Source organism: Cucumis melo, chromosome 1 (genome assembly GCF_025177605.1).
Source record: "Cucumis melo cultivar AY chromosome 1, USDA_Cmelo_AY_1.0, whole genome shotgun sequence".
Classification (NCBI taxonomy): Eukaryota; Viridiplantae; Streptophyta; class Magnoliopsida; order Cucurbitales; family Cucurbitaceae; genus Cucumis; species Cucumis melo.
Window position 1 is genome coordinate 24,213,204 of NC_066857.1, and position 15,325 is coordinate 24,228,528.

Sequence of the window (15,325 nt, forward strand, 5' to 3'; positions counted from 1 at the left end):
TTCTCGTTGAAAAATTTCAACTTAAAGTTCAAGAGGTCCTGTTGGGGGCAATATAACAAATTAAAGAGGTACTGCACTAGGAGCAAGAGGCTGCAAAATTAGATGCTTATAAGGGGCATCACTCCTATAAAGTTCAACACTCCATCGTCAAGTTTAGAAGTTCCTCAGAATCAAATTCTGAGGCTTTGTTAATGCTTCTTGAAATTCAAGTTCACACAAGTCTAGAAGTTCCTCAGAATCAAATTCTGAGGCTTTGTGAATGTTTCTTGAAATTAAGTTCACACAAGTTTAAAAGTTCATCAAAATCAAATTCTGAGGCTTTCTTAATGTTTCTTGAAATTCAAGTTCGCACAAGTTTAGAGGTGTCTTAGTGTAAACTCGATATTTTTCTTTGGAATTTTTTAATATGAAAGGAATAAAAGAAATTGGAGATTAAGTATATAATTAATGGTTTTTTTCTATCAAAAGAAAAAGGAAAAAAGAAAAGAAAAGAAAAGAAAGGATAAAAAGGAAGGAAAAAGAGAAGAAAATTTCCATTTTTCTTTTCTTCTTCTCTTTCCTTCCACCGCCAAGTTTCCCTCATCCATTTCTTCACCATTTCTGCACCAAATTTCAAAGGAACTTCAAAGGGAAGAAGGCTGAGAAAGGAAGAAGAAGAAGTTCAAGAAGTGTTTGTTGAAGAAGTTCAAGAAGTGTTTGTTGAAGAAGTTCAACTTCTCTATAGTTCACTAAACACATCTCTGGTTTTTTATTGATTCCAAGCTAAACAAACAGAATTAAGAGGTAAGGTTTAAATTTACTGAAAGCTAATTCATTTTTAAAAAAATTTTATGAAGAAAGCTTGAGCAAATTCTGATGTTCATTGGGTGAATTTTGACAAAGAAAAAAAAGGCAGGTGGTTTTCACGTGTAATCAGGAGATCTTTGGTTTTGTTTAGTATTTAAGGGTGTACCGGTGGAGTTAGGATCTCTATTTAGTATGGTTAAAAAGATTATTCAATTTAATACAACTATTATGAAGAAATTGTGAACAAAAAATGACTAAAAATAAGTTAAATTGTAGGGACAAATTAAAGGGGTCGTGGTGTACGCGATTGTTGGAGTGGTTCGGTTTCGAGGGATATCTGAGATTATACATAGGGAATCAGAATTTCATGTCTTCAGGTATGTTTTAAAGGACCTCAAAAGAAGATTTTGACATAAAGAAATCTCATTTTGGATAAGTATTGGAAGAGTTATGATCATTTGAATGTTATGTTGCGAATCTGGAAAATTTTGAGAAATGTGTGGAATATGGTTTATTGTTCTTAAAGATAGACTTCTTTAGCATTATCCTTAATGAGCCATGTCAAGCATAACATTTAAAGATCATAAAATTTAGGTTTCTAATATTCGGTTCTGGTTATTTGACAGGCATTAACTTGTATATATGACCTCCATTTTTATCTCAAAATTAAATTGGAGCCATAAATCTAACTTTATCCCTACATTAAGGTCTCATATTTATCTCAAAATTAGAATTGGTCATTTTTATCTCAAAATTAAAATCGTTCATTCCAAATTCTTGTGCATCCTCAAAACAAATTAAGGTATGATACAAACCTCATCCTTACCTCAAAATTAAAATTTGGTTAGTTTCAAATTTTATAAAAAAAAATCAAATTTAATTTTTTATCCTTAAATCAAGGTAAGCTGCAGATAAAACCTGGAACTTTTCTCAAATTAAGGTTTGGCCATAATCCAATCCTTATTTCAAATTTAAATCAAACTCATGTACTAAATTCATAATTTGATTAATTTGATATGTCAAATTGAGCACAAAAGTGCTTGTATTTTGACTTCAAATTTTTCTTTTTCGAGATTCACCCACCCATATACATGCATAAATCTCGAAAAGGGGGCATTTGTTGATTAAGAAATTTTGGAACCAATCACAAATTACCACGTCATTTACTAAAATAATTGGATTTGCGATTAATTAAAAATTGGCATGTGTGCCAAATTAAAATTAAAGACATAAATTGGTCAATTCTGGTGATGCCACATGTCTTTAGTATGACCGTTGGATCAAATTAATTATTTTGGTAATTATTTAATTGAACTAAAATTCAATTGAGTCCAAAAACAAGCTTAATTTAGCCAAAAAGTTAAATATAACCCAAACCCGTGTGGTTGAGTCCATGGGTTTGGTTCATGGACCAACTAAGCCCAAGTTCATAAAGGTCCACCAGAGAACTCTATAAACAGAGGAGTTGTCTTCATTTGTAAGGGTTGAAATTTTTTTACTCCAAATGGTCTAAGAGAGAATTCTCCCAAGAGTTAGAAGACTCCCTAACTCCTAAAGCCGACTGCCCTCGAAGATTAAAGCTCATTTGAAGATTGAAACTCCTTTTAACATACAAGCTTTCTTCCAAAACTCCAACTTCTAGAACATCACGTGCTCCACTTCCTCAAATCAAGTGCAAGTATCCAGCCGTGAATCATATGATCAAATTCTAGAGATCAAATCCCATCAAATCAACATAAATACCACATCAACACAAGTTCAACTCCACGAATCAAATTTCTCCAAAAATCTCGTGTGAACAGTAGTACCTATAAGAAATATTAAAAAGTACAGGAAAAAATTGCATCATATGACAAAAAAATTTAGAAAAAAGTAGCCTATAGCATTCTTTTTTACATATTGCAAATATGAAAAATATGACAAGTAATTAGATATATCATACGACTATTAGAGGACTATCAAAGAGCTATCCACGTTTTACTTTTCTACTTTTACAATTTAGAAAATGTAGTGACATGTGCCCTATTATTATAAATATTTTGCTATTTTTGCAAACGCAAGTATATGCAAGATATTATATATGTAGTTTTATACAAAGTGATTTGAGAAATTACATTCCAAATGGGGAGAAACTTGAGAAAACTCATCTTACTTTAATGGGATTTAAAATATAACAATAGATTCACTTCTCATTAATATTATCTATGTCACACTTTGTTCTAGGTTTTCCCCTCTAACCTAGAACGTGGTGTGAATCTACTTTTAAGAAACATTCCTTTTTAAAAGTAAGATTTGTAAAACACTTTTCAAGAATTTCTGTAAAAATTTCAGCAGCATGTCCCTTAAAATATGGGTTAACCAAACCTAAAAAGGAAGATATTTTCACTTCTATATGTATAAAAGCAAACTTCATAATCCACATCACAACAAGTGTGTCTCACCACACACTCATCCAGACAATTTCAGAGTTTAAAGTAGGGTTAAGATTGAAACTAGATATTACATACAAAATGATTACAGTCTAATGAAGGATTTCTCAAAACACGAGTCCTTAAGCTCTCTTGCTACATCTAACCTCCCCATGAAGTAATACAAAAGTTAACTATATACTGTTGGAATTTATGTCTTAAAACTCGTAGTTTGTAGTTTAAATTATATTCTATTCAATAAAGTGATTATTGAGAACTTATTAGTCAGATTAGAATACTATAACCTTGAATCCAATAAACTAAAGTCTAGAGGCTATCTAGTGTAGACTTGAACTTTATGTAAAGATATAAAGATGGATCAAGTTCGAGTATATAGCCCAAACGGTCTATAGTGTATGAATAACATTGGACGCCTTATTCTGGAAACGCTATGGATGTGGCCCGCTTTGTAGTTAGTACAAACGAAGTGATCCTGAATCGTTCATATAGAGACATGGGAGTGGGGGCATCCTATGTAAAGAGTTTTCATAAGATTGAAACCATGAAATACTCACTTTTAAGTTATAACACCGCTGACTATCTATATAAACTGACTATTTCGATTATGATGACCTAGGTAACTTAATCTTAATCCTGAGCTAACTATGAACTTCTGTTCAAATGAGATTATCCTTAGATCTGTATAAGTGAGGACAACTCAACGGTTCTAGCCCAATAAGTCTCCCATTTCAGGGGTAAGACAGGATGGATGGTTAAGAACATAATGTGCTAGACGGAGTTCACTCCTACTTGTGTTTTAGGGTTAGTAGATAGGTTGTTCCCTTAAGGACTGAATCAAAGTCTTGAACAAGGGATCCCACCCTCTCATTAGCCCGAGAGGAATTTAGTTTATAGGTTGGACCTTAAACCAAATGTTCAATAGTGGATCAGTGGGACTTAAGGAACAAGAAGTAGTCTTGGGGGTAAAAAGGTATTTTGACCCAGCCGAGGTTACGAACAACTTGTGAAGGATTAACTTACTAATCATGGTTATATCATATGAACACAAATATATCTATAGTGATGGAAGTGCAACTACGAGACTTTAGTGGAATGACCCGTTAGTTAACGAATGTTGATTAACTAGGTCTAAAATAGTTTAGCCAGTTAATCACGGATTGTTGGAGCCCATGATCTAATGTTCCATTGTTTCCCTCGCTAGCTCATATGGAATTAACTTAGAACAATATGTTAGAATAATTCGAATTGTTCGAATTAGGTAGAGAGAAAGAAACCGACGAATAAATGTGATATAGTCGTCAGTTATAGAGATTTATAGTTTAAATGTGATTTAAATATTAAAATATAAATATGGATTCATATTTGGAAGCTTGGAATTGATGGAAAAGGTCAAAGTTGTAAAAAGTCAAACTGTTGACCTTTTACTTTAAAAAGTCAAATTTTGACCGACTTTATATTCAAATGTGATTTGAATTTCATAAAAATGAATATGGATTCATGCTCGAGAGGTTGAAATTAGTCGAGACGGATAAACTAGTAAAAAGTCAAATTGTTGACTTTTGACTTAAAAAAGTCAAAGTTTGACTTTGGCTTTAATGGTCAAATGATCAAAATGCCCTTGGACTAAGTTAGTGGGAAAATCCAACATTTTGTTGGATAATCCCACTAGCACTTAGTGGGATAGGTGGCTACATGAGATGTAAACAGCTAGCCCACTAAGTTTCACTAATTGTTAGTGGATTATTAGGTGTTGAGATTTAATAAACTAATTACATGCAATTAGTAATTAGTTTATAAATAGGGTATTTTTCATATTGAAGAGAGTTTTTGCCAATTTTGTACTTTTGAATTACAAAATAAATAATTTTTTCTCTAAAATCTCAACCAATCTCTTCCTCAATTTTCATCTCTTTCTCAAATTCCTTCACTTAACAGGTCCCACAACCCGATTCTAAGTCTGGAGAATAACGGTTCAACACTAGTGGTGGTCCCAGATTCGTGATCATGAGAAGGTTTGAAGAAGTCAGGAAAAGCTTCAATGGTAAGATTTTCTTTTGACCCTAACTAGTGTAATTGGGGTAGTATTTAGTATGTTAATCTCTAAGTGTTTAGTTGCATATAAAGTAATTTTTCGATCCTTCTTCCGCTACGTTTGTATGCTATCCATCATATACATACAAAAAATGATGATCTACAAATGATGACAAGGTCCAAACAATGATTGGTCCTTAATCGCTACTTGAGGGGGAAAAACATTGAAAACATAAGTTGAAAATTCAGTGAGTGGTAAGTTTCTTAGAAGTAAAAACTCATAAAACATGCTCAAAAAGAAAATCTGTAAATATGCGTCAGTAGTAAAATAATAGTTAAAACATCATTATCTCATAGCCACTAATCAAACCAACGAACTTGTACTCAATCCAACCATGACAAGGCGTCTAAATAAACGACCAAAGAGAGCTCGCACATGACCGAAGAATCATGCGATCAAAACTAGCTCACGCATATGTAGTACCCACCACGATAGCAACCTCCATCCAATCCAACCATGACAGCACACTAAATACACAACCCGAAATAACTCACACGTGATCCATATCCACAAGGAATCACGCAGCCAAACGGAGCTCACGCATACTTAGCACCTACCACAATAACAACCTCCATCAAATCCAACTATGATAGCATACTAAATACATGGCCAAAAATAGCTCACACGTGATCTATATCCATAAGGAAACACGTGGCCAAATAGAGCTCATACATACTTAACACCTACCACAATAACAACCTCCATATTTGCTCCTATGTGCATATAGAGCCACCCATCATGGTTTAATCTAGGCCCAAAGCCATATCGCAATCCTCCATTTATATGCTCACCTAGGCTTAGGTTCTCAGATCTTTGATCACGGCCTCTTTGAATCCTAAAATCCCCTAACAACCATAGGTGGCGCTACGAAAACACATTCACGTAGCCTTATAGAAATCACCTTCTCGTTCACCATAAACATCGGTTAATCATATTTCAAAATCATGTATAATCAAAAACTTGAAACACGATTTTATAGAGTTCAAGCCATATGCATTCTTAAAATCGTGATGAGTAAACACATCGTTTAAGTATAAATGGAAACAAGAACTTGAAACCCGCTTTTATAAAATTCAAGTCATAAACATTCTTAAAATCACGATGCGTAAACACATTATTTAAACATAAACGAAAACGTGATCATAAAAAGTTTAAGTCATGATAATTTCCAAGCAATATCATGAGATAACATGTATAAGTATAAAGAAAGCTAGAAAATGAGCCACTCACAGTCAATAACTCGATCCCTCGAGGTTATACGCTTTATGCACTTCAATTTGGCCTGAAACAATGATCAATGTCCCACAGTTATCTTCACATATCAAGATATCACTACTATCTTTAAAACACTTCATCATGACAACTCAAGCTACTTATGGTTCAATGGGTCGAATTCCCACTTTTCTTATTAACCTTGTATCATTCACCACATGCTTTAATTTAGGCTAAAATTTCACTTTTGGACCCTTAAACATCCACTTAAACTCCTAACGCCAAAATCACCTAAACTTAAGTCATCTTTTAAATCCATATGCTCTTATATCCAATATCCATACATTAGAGGTTTAGATCCATTAACAATCTCAATGTCAAAGTAACGAGTCAATGACTTAAGAGATTACCCACACTTGTCCTAGACGATCATAAGTGCGGTGAACAAGGCTTCATAATTCTCTAAAGTCTCCAATTTTTCATTCAAAGATCATGGCTAATATCAAGTTCATGCTAAAACTAAATGGGTATTCAAGAACTATAGAGAACTCACTAGATTTACTTCAAACCTTATTGGAAGCTTGTTGAAATCGCCTTGACAACATATTAACAACTTTCTAAATTCGAATCTAGTACCTAAACCCATTTTATGTTTCGAGCTTATAGAGGTAACACCCAAGCGAACTCCAAAGTTATTGGAAAGTCCATTTCGACCTTTCAACTTTAGGATCCGAGTATCATAGGTGATTCAATTTTAACGCTTAAATTTAATAGACATTCAAGAACTCTAGGACAACTCAATGAAAATACTCCAAAACTTCCCAAGAACCTAACCTAGTAATATAAACTTCAATGGGCAGCACCATAAGTACCTTCTAAATTCGAAATCAAGCATCTGACATCATGAGTTATTCAATATCATCACTAAAATTAGATGGATATTCAAGACTCACTCCATAAAGCTTAGAATCTTACAGTAGTTGTGTGAAAACGCCCAATTCTGAGTTTCCTAAAGGTTGGACAGCAGCTAAATCCTTCCAAGAACTCAAATTTAGCATCAAAATGTAACGGTTATTATAAAAAGAGAGTTAAACTTAATGGGTATTCGAAAATCTTCCACAAACCCAACTAACATACACTAAAATGCAACCTTAACCAACTCCAAGATCCAACTACTCATGACAAGAACTACAAAAACTATCACTCCGATGGCTTCGAACAACGGTGTGTGGCTGGAAATAAGTGGCGAGTTAAGAAGCACAAGGGGTGACTGGGTGGTACATCGGCTGAAGGAGAGGAAATAGGGGTTTTGGGCCGACCAGCGAGACCAGTAGTAAGTGGTCACTGAATCGGTGTGGGGTGATCATCGTTCGACGAGTTAGGCGGTGCAACGACGACTGGTTTGGCATCAATGAGTCACGTCGTGACTGAAGTGCGTCGTGGCGAACGCACAAAAGGGAGAAGCAAGAACGTCGATGTACAGTTGTCGTCCGATGAGTCAAGCGACGCACGGGGTTTATTGGGTGATGGCGTTGGCTGGAGGAGAGAAAGAGATGAAGAGATTGTTGTCGAACAAGAAATTTCAACCGAAGGGGGGTCAGTCGACGTTCTAGAAGAATGAGGAAGGAGAAGAAGAAGAGAGAAAAAATGTTCTTTCTTTTTCTCCTTTTCTTTTTTTTTTTTTTTTGAACTTAACAATAAAATTTTATTAGGAAAAGACCATTATGCCCCTCACTTCATAAATAGCTTTCCTTTTGGTTTATCTTCGTTCTTTTCAACATCTAAAAAAATTCAAGTCTTAAACCCAAATAAAACTCGTTCTAAATTTTCTTTTCAAATAAGTCAATCTTCATGGAGTAGAAAAAATATTCCAACTTGTTTTTCACCATTTAGGAGATATTAAATAAATAAATAAAATAAAGGAAAGCGGAACAAGGGCTTACAATCTACCAATGAATGCAATACATATTATATTATATATATAAAAAGAATATATTATCTAGATAGTAATGTTATCATTTATTTTTTTAAATCACTTCGTATTAAAATTAAAAATCTTGTATGTACTTCTCAATTAAATTAAATAAAGAGTTTTTTTAATAAAACAAAACATGAAAATATTTACACCAAATAGAATAATTTGAAAACGAAAAAGGCCGAAAAGGCCACAACATGAATAACAAAAATGTCCCACAATTAATCGATCATACATACATACGAAAAGCTTTTGGAACACGATCATTTAGATATTGGTACACAATCGTTCAAATCTTGGTAATACAATCATGGTACATGATCTTGTACCAAATTTAAACGATCTTGTGCCCAATCTTCCAAATCTAAATGATCTTGGTACACGATCTTATACCAAGATCGTTTAGATATTGGTACACGACGATTTGGAGCTTGGTAAAGAATCTTGTATCAAATATAAACGATCTTGTATCAAATCTAAATGATCTTGGTATACGATCTTGAACCAATATTGTTTAGATATTAGTACACGATCGTTTAGATCTTGTACCAATACCAATTAGATCTTGTACCAAGAAGAAAAAAAAAGATGAGAGATGATGAAGAAGGAAGAAATTTTGGAAGAGGAAATAAAGAAATCGCGAACAAGAAGAAGTGAGAATAAAAAATTGCTAACTTCATGGGCTTTGTTACACGGGTCGTAAATAGTTTGGTATTTTATTACATTTATGAAAATTATCCTAATATTTGTATTTAATTATATGGGGTCTTTTAAAAATTAGAACAAAGCTACAAAATATTTATGTTGTATAGAACAATTCCAAAAAAAGAAAAAACCCACAGGCCCACAATGAAAAATACCAAAAAATGCCTCATCAACCACGCTGTCAACAACTGGGTAAAATATTTGGTACACCATTATTTAGATTTGACTATTATTTGATACATGATCATTTAGATTTGGTTGTTTGGATTTGGATAACAAAATCTAAACGATTTATTTTTTTCAACTCTATTGTTTATTCTATTGTTTAATTTGGTTACACGATCGTTTAATTTGGTTACTCGATCGTTTAGATTTGACTACCCCAAATCTAAATAATATTTTTTTTTCAAATTTTGTTACACGATCGTTTAGATTTGGCTAAACGAATTTTTAAAGATTTTTTTGGTACACGATCGTTTAGATTTGTTTATACGATCCTTTATTTTTTCAAGATTCTTTGCTAAACGATCATTTAGATTTAGCTAAACGATTTTTTTTTAAATTCTTGGTATACAATCGTTTATTTTTTTACACGATCGTTTAGATTTTGCTACTTCAATCTAAATGATTTTTTTCAAGATTCTTTATACATGATCTTATAGATTTGGTTATCCTAATCTAAACGACGTAAAAAAAGAGGAGGAAAAGAAGAAATACGTGGAAAGAAATCATAGTGAAAAAAAAAGAAAAAGAAGAAATACGATAGAAAGAGATCATATTTGGTTACCCAAATCTAAATGACGTAAAAAAAGGAGAGAAAAAGAAGAAAGATGATTGAAAGAAATTGCAGCGGAAAAATAAGTAGAGGAAAGGAAGAAAAACGATAGAAAAAATTCGTAGCGAAGAGGGAAAGTAAGACGGAAGGGAAAACATGGGAATTTTTAAAAATGTTAAAAAATTGCTGACTCTATGGGCTTTGTTACAAGGGCCGTAAATATTTTAGTAGTTTGTTATAGTTATGAAAATTTCCTTAGTTGTATGTGTGGTTTTAATTATATTTTTGTTCAGCACAGGGCTGAGGTTAGGGTCGAGGAATGTATTCCCGACCTCGGCCCCATGTTATCAATGGGAAAAAAACTTCCCCACTCTCTCCCCCATTCCCCATGTATTCGGGGATTCCTCACCCCTTTTGAGGTGGGTCCCTGCGGGCCTCGACCCTGTGAGTTAAATGGACATCTCTAGTACCAATATCCCAACAATTTTTTTTCAAGATCTTCTATATTTGGTACATGATCTTGAACCAAATAACAGTTTGAAAAAAAAAATAATACAAGATTTATGATTGATTGAAAGCAAACATCATGATTTCAAAAAAAAATATAAAAGAAAATCACAGAAGAAGAAGAGAAGAAAGACGATAGAAAGGAAAAGAAACATTGTAGGAGAAGAAGAGAAGAAAGAAGATGGAAAGGAGAGGCAAATCTGAAATATTTTAAAAAATGGTCGGCTTCATTGACTTTTTTATTTTGTTACATGGGCAGTAAACATTTTGGTGTTTTGTTATATTTATGAAAATTAACCTTAAATAAACATCAATTTTGAAATATTTATAATGAAATAATATTGGAAGATACCCATACTTATTTTACTTATATAATTTAATTGTAATATTTAACTAAAGTTTAGTGATATTGTATATAAAGTGAAAATTTTTACATATGGTGCAGTGTGACTAGTATATATAAAAGATTGAATTAAACCTTTTAAAATTTAGGGTCAAAAGTTTAGTAAAGCTATTTTAAACTATACAATTATGGAAAATATTTACAAACATAGGAAATTGTCATAGTTCATTAACGATAGTCCATAATAGATATTTTTCATGTTTATTAGTGCACAAATAGTAGTCCATGCTATAAGACAGTGAAATTTTATTATATTAGTAAACTTTTTGGTCCATTTTTCATTTGGATACAGTCAAATTAAATCTATCTGTATGCGATGCACGCTAGTAGTTGAGACATTCATGTAGATGCACAACTCTTTTAATATTGACTTTTATTTGCATTGTACCAATTTCACATTTTTAAGCTAAAGCACTCAACTAATATAGAGTTAATGGGAGTAAGAACGAAGAGACATATGATTCAAATCTTCCAACTCTCATTTTACTAAAAAAAAAATTACATGTTTAAATTTTGTTGGACATATATGAAAGGTTAGTATTTCAAAACAAAAACTTGTTGTAAAATAGTTAGTCTAAGATCAATACATAATTCATTAATGTCATAGTTCAAGTTTGAAGTATTTTCAAACATTTACCATTTTTAAATATAGCAAATATATTTGGTACAGGATCATTTAGATTTGGTCGTTTTTGGATTTGGATAGCAAAATCTAAACAATTTATTTTCTTCAACTCTATTGTTTAATTTGGTTATCCGTCAACAACGCACGTAATATATTTGGTACATGATCGTTTGGTACACGATCGCTTAGATATTTAGATACACGATCGTTTGGATTTGGTCGTTTATATTTGGCTATACGATCGTTTAAACTACCTCAAATCTAAACAATTTTTTTTTCAAAATTTGGTACATAATCGAAAATTTTCAAGATTCTTTTGGTATACGATTGTTTAGATTTGTTTCTATGATTGTTTATTTTTTCAAGATTTTTTGGTACACGATTGTTTAGATTTGACTAAACGAATTTTTTTAATTCTTTTGGTACATGATCGTTTATTTTTTTTACACGATCCTTTAGATTTGACTTCTTCAATCTAAATTTGGCTTCTTCAATCTAAACAATTTTTTTCAAGATTCTTTATACACGATCTTATTTGGTTACCCTAATCTAAACAGCATAGAAAAAGAGAATGAAAAGAAGAAAGACAATGGAAAAAAATCACAGTGAAAAAAAAAAGAAAAAGAAAAAGACGATGGAAAGAAATCAGATTTGGTTATCCAAATTTAAATGACGTAAAAAAAAAGAAGAAAAGAAGAAAGACGATGAAAAGAAATCGCAGAAAAAAAAAAGGAAAGGAAAAAAGATGATAGAAATCCCAGCAGGTTTTGTTATAAAGACCGTAAATATTGTAGTAATATGGTATATTTATGAAAATTTACTTAAATAAAATTAGAGTTTTCAACTAGGATGCATAATTTTAAGTAGGGGTGAGCATGGTGGACCGAAAAAACCGAAATGAACGACCGAAACCGAACGAACCGATGTCGGGCGAGCGAAAAAATACTATGGCGGTCGGGTTTCGGTTATTACAGTTTGAAAACCGAGTCCAAGCGGTCGGTTCAATCTATGAGGTCGGTCGGTCTGGTGAACCGACCGAACCGACTCCCTCTTAAAAATATATATATATATATATATATATATATATATATATATATATATATATATATATATATATATATATATATATATAATTTTCTGTAAATTTAGGTTATTTCATCTTGCGGTCATGCTTCAGAGTTCAGACCAAAGTCCCCGACTCCCCAGTACCCACGATTCCACAGCAGTCGCACAGTTTCTCAGTTGGCCGTCGAAATCACACAGTCTCGCCGACACAAATCTTTCATCTCTCCTTTTCCCTCTCAGTTGGTCGTCGCAATCGCCTCCGCCGGTGACTCCATTCGCTGTCAGCCGCACGCCCAACCCATTAGGTATTTTTTTTCTTTTCTTTCTGAATATATGTGTATACGAAAATGTAAATAGAACTGAAAAAATGGAGCAATTAAAGGGGATGTTGTGAACTATGAAGTGTGAAGAAAACTTCCTCCATTGAAATGAAGAAGAAAAAGAATGAAAAAATTTAAAGGTTCTAAAGAGATGGGGTTTTCTCATTTTTGTGAGGGGAAAAAACAGTTACCAATTTTTGAAGTGATTTTTGCTTGTGTGTGAAGAAAAAATCAAAGGAAGAGATTTTTGATGAGATGGGGTTTTCTCATTTTTGAAGTGATTTTTGCTTCTGTTTGAAAATAGATTTTTCTCTCTTTTTAACACTTTTTTGGATTCAGATTAATGGAAAATTGGAAGTGGGGTTTTTTATTACAAGAATATGGAAAAGAAAGAACACTTTTTTGGGTTCAGATTAATGTAAAATTGGAAATGGGGTTTTTGATTATGAAGAATATGGAAAAGAAAGAGACAACAGACCCAAATTAGGGGACATTTTGAATTCAAATTATGTTTGGGTTTGATTTTAAATTGATTTGTTATTTGAACCCAAAAAAGATGATTAATTTTCACCCACAACACAACTTTCCATCATTAATTTTCTTCTTTTTTTCTTCAGAACAATTTTATTTGTTTCTTAAGTATCTTTCACCAAAATTTGTTTAAAGATATAATGATTTATTATATATATCAATAACATCAGTAACTTATTTAAAAGGTAAAGTTTCTAACTCATATTATACATTCAAAACTAAGAAGAAAATATACGATTTCATGAGCTATTGTCTTAGTTGAATTTTATTATGTTGATTAAATTCATCTTACAACATTTATATTGGATAATATTTCATCTATAATTTTGTGGTTTGTTTCATTTGATGAGTTTTGCTTGAATTTCGGTATCATGCAATAGTTATCTAGCTTGCTTTTGAACTTGATCATCATTTTTGCCTACCATATCTATATCTATTGATTTGTTATTTTTAAGCTTTGGGTTTCTTTTATTCTTTCCACACACACTAAAATGGAATATATTTTTTTTTACTCTCAATACTGTTAAATTAAGTGGATTCAACGGATATGGAGTTAGAGTGTGATGGGAGTTGTGAAACTTCAAAAATCGTAAGGGACGAAGATACGGATGCCAAGCGTAAAACCATTGATGTTGATCTTGATTCATATGAGAGAGAAGATGTTCCAAATCCCTCGAAAATAAGGAAGAATGTCAAACAATCAATGGTTTGGGACCACTTTGAGAGGCTTAAAGGTGATCCTAATGACCCTCGTGCTACATGTACCCTTACCAAAAAGAGAGACCAAACTCAAATGACATTAGCTTTTAAACCTAAAGACAATGTTGGAGATAATTCTTCACAACTTGTATGTGAGTCATTTAGTTTAGAGGGTTGTCGGGAAGCTTTGGTTGAGATTATCATAGTTGATGAAACACCCTTTAAGTTTGTGGACAGTAAGGCGTTTAAGAAGTTTGTGGATAAATTAACATGTGGAAATCATACGAGATTTGTTGTTCCATCTCAATTTACTGTGGTTAGAGATGTGCTTAAGTTGTATGTTAATGAGAAGAATCGTTTGAGAGACATGTTTGTAAAAAATAAGTATAGAGTTTCTCTCACCACTGATTGTTGGACATCGGGACAAAATATTAATTACATGGTCCTAACTGCCTATTTCATTGATTCTGATCGGAAATTACATAAGAGAATACTTAATTTTTGTCCAATTGAGAATCATAAAGGTGATACTATTGGTAAAACCATTGAAAAGAATTTGAAGGATTGGGGCATTTAGAGGGTAATGACTTTGACGGTTGATAATGCAAGTTCGAATGACACTGCTATTGCTTATCTTTTAAAGAGATTCAATAATTCAATAAAGGATTATTGTTTGGTGGGGAATTTCTGCATGTTCGTTGTTGTGCCCATATATTGAATCTTATAGTAATTGATGCTTTTAAGGAACATAATGATTGTATTGATAGGATTCGATATGCCGTGCGATTTATAAGGTCTTCTCCTGCTCGTTTTTTGAAATTTAAAAAGTGCATTGAACTTGAAAAAATTGCTTGTAAGAGTTATGTGTGTCTTGATGTTCCTACAAGATGGAACTCCACATATATGATGCTTGAAGCTGCTGTTAAGTTTGAAAAAGCTTTTGATAGATTAGAAGATGAAGATGCCTCGTATAGACATGATATGTCACCGAATAAGGAAGATTGGACAAATGCTAGGATGTTAATACGGTTTTTAAAAGTATTTTATGATGTCACATTGAAGATTTTGGGCTCTTTGTATACTACTTCGAACTTGGTTTTCCATCAGATTACAGTAGTTCAGAATTGTATACGTTTGAATGCGGGTAGTGCAAATGCATTGTTAGTTGGAATGGCTAATAACATGAAGGCAAAATTTGAGA

General features: G+C 32.5%; 1 long non-coding RNA gene across 1 annotated transcript; it reads left to right on the plus strand.

The window, feature by feature from the left end:
- The first annotated feature begins 572 nt into the window (after positions 1–572).
- LOC127150743 (uncharacterized) lies at positions 573–5,306 on the plus strand. Its single transcript, XR_007823298.1, has 3 exons — positions 573–783; positions 1,063–1,163; positions 5,151–5,306. It is a non-coding gene; the product is annotated as an uncharacterized LOC127150743 (long non-coding RNA).
- The last annotated feature ends 10,019 nt before the right edge of the window (positions 5,307–15,325 follow it).